At 39.7% G+C, this 2,600-nt stretch overlaps 1 pseudogene; it reads left to right on the forward strand.

Moving 5' to 3' along the window:
* Positions 1-1,857: 1,857 nt before the first annotated feature.
* LOC114032804 lies at positions 1,858-2,309 on the forward strand (annotated as a pseudogene).
* The last annotated feature ends 291 nt before the right edge of the window (positions 2,310-2,600 follow it).

Below are 2,600 nucleotides of genomic sequence, written 5' to 3' on the forward strand. Positions count from 1 at the left end.
CCCCATTCTGATTTTCAGAGTCATTTTCTTCCTTAAGATTCTGGATCTCCTTTTCTAATTGGTTGAATTTCTTTTCATAATCTTCTTATTTTTCTTGGATTCTTCTTTTTTTTTTAGTTTTTCTTCAATCTCTTTCATTTGATTTTTAAAGTCTTTTTTAGGTTCTTTTATGAATTATTTTTGGGCAAGTGACCATTTGATATTACTCTTTGGGGTGGAAGAGGGTTTCATTGCTTCCTCTGAAGACAAACCCTAGTCTTTTTTATTCCCAGAGTAACTCTCTATGGTTGGATTCTTTCTCTTTTGCCTCTGCATTTTTTTTATTTGTAATATCTGTAATCACCTCTAGTCCTAGGGTATGGGAGGAGGTGGTGGTGCCTCTGGCCTCAGATCCTCCTTCAGTTCTCCCCTCTAGCCTGGAACCTAAACCAAGACCTCCATCCTCCTATAAGTTCCCCCAGCTAGCAGCATCCCTGCCCCACTGCTTCTGCACTCACTGGGTGTATGCTGATTCCTTCTTGCCCCTACCACATCTCCACAATACAGCTGAGTCTGGTGTTCTTTGTCAGCAGAGGTTCTCTTGATTTTCCCTGATTCAGATGCCCAAATTCCCTCACTGTCCCAGGAGTATAAGTTCCTGTGGCTGGTGCTGAGACAGCCTCCCTACCTAGCTAAACCCAAGGCCTGCTGCTTATTGTTTAAGTGGATTTAGGAACTAGCCTGGAGATGTTTACTCTTCACAGGGACTAAACCTTTGTCCTGAGATTTTTCTTAGATCTTCTCTGATTATCCCAGGAGGACCCCTGTTCTCCTATTCTTATTTTTTTTTTTAGCAATCTACATTTGCCCTGAGGCACTATTTCATCTTTTTTGTTGGGGGAAATCTTGAAAGATTGGAATTTGCTGACCTACTCTGCTATCTTCCCAGAATCCTCTACTACACTATTTTTTGACTTTTAACTTCGTGTTGAAGTTGGGCTCTGTTCCCAGGGTGGAGGGGTGAAGAGTCCCAAGCTTCAGGGTTTTTTTGCAGCTATTTTTAGAGCTAATTCTGGGAGTCTGTAAGTTTTCACTTCTTCCAAGGTGTTGTGATCTAAAGAGATGTGTGTTTACTACTCTCCTGGCCTGTACTCTGGTCTGTGAGTGACTACAAGCACTCTTTTCCACTCTGGAATTAGGACCACTCTGGAATTGCTACCCCTATGTAGCCACAAGCTCTGGTGTGCTAAAGCTCCTCTTCACCCTGGGACATTGACTCAGGACTGTGACCTGGATCTACATATGGTCTTTGCAACAGAGTCCTGCACCCAGTGCCAGCAAAACAAACAAACAAACAAACAAAAAACTTCTGTCACCTCTTTCTGATCAGTTGTACCCTTACTATCTGTGGACTAAGAGCTCCAGAAGCCAATAAGGCTAATTCAATTTCCACCAAGGTCTATTGCTATCTTGCCAGTGGTTACCTGCACTGGACTGTGCTTCACTCTCACCTTGATGTGACAGACTTTTCTTGCTGACCTTCTAAGTTGTCTTGTGCAGGAAAATTGTTTCATCCCAATCTTTAGTGGGTTCTGCCACTTCAGAATTCATTTTGAGACATTATTTAAAGTAGTTTGTAGGGGAATTTGGGAAAGCTCAGGCAAGTCCCTGACTTTTCCATCTTAGCTCCAACAAGCAGAACTTATTTAAAAATGCTGAAAATGTTTTACATGTAATTGAGAAAAAAAGAAAATTAAAATTAAATGGGAAAGTAAAAACAAAGCAAAATTTGCCAAATAGAAAAGGAGATACAAAAGCTGAATGAATAAAATAATTTCTGAAAATTTATAATGGGGTGGCAGTTGGTGAAGTTCCAAGATGACTGGATGAAAGCTTGCTATGAAAGCTATTGATCGGGCAGCATTTGGGGAGATCATACCTAAAAACCAGAAAGTCATCACTAATGAATATCATACGACCAGAATGGCTACCCTGCCTGAGAAGCCCCAAGTGATCAACTGGGCTTACTACAATGAAAATGTGGCCAAGCCTGGCCTTGTGGATGAGTTTGAAAAGAAGTTCAATGAACTGAAGATTCATCTGCCAGAAGATAAATTCACTGCCCTAGTGGATAGTGAAGAACAGGATGATGCAAAAATTGTTGCTGATTTTGTGAAAGCTTAAAATGCTAGCATTGCAGAACTTCAGAAAGAGATGGAAAAGATCAAGAGTATAATTCTTTTTAAACAGATGACCAAGACTTTCCTCAAACCAAACTGGACAAGAAGAAGTATCCCTATTGGCCCCACCAGCCAGTTGAGAACCTCTAAAATTTGGCCTCAGAGGAAGCTATGGCCCTCCTTTCACATGTTCCTGAAATCTGAAATAAAGCAATCATACAGTCCTAAAAAAAATTATAATTGGAAAAGTGAAAGATAATAACTCCATGAGACATAAAGAATGATGAAATAGAGTCAAAAGAATAAAAAAAATAGAAGAAAATGTAAAGTATCTCATTGGAAAAAACAGCTGACCTAGAAAATAGATTGAGGAGAGATAATTTAAGAGTTATTAGACTACTAACTTAAGAGTTATTAGATTCAGTCTGTAATGGAAAGAAC

Source organism: Vombatus ursinus, unplaced genomic scaffold (genome assembly GCF_900497805.2).
Source record: "Vombatus ursinus unplaced genomic scaffold, bare-nosed wombat genome assembly UNPS02000580.1, whole genome shotgun sequence".
Classification (NCBI taxonomy): Eukaryota; Metazoa; Chordata; class Mammalia; order Diprotodontia; family Vombatidae; genus Vombatus; species Vombatus ursinus.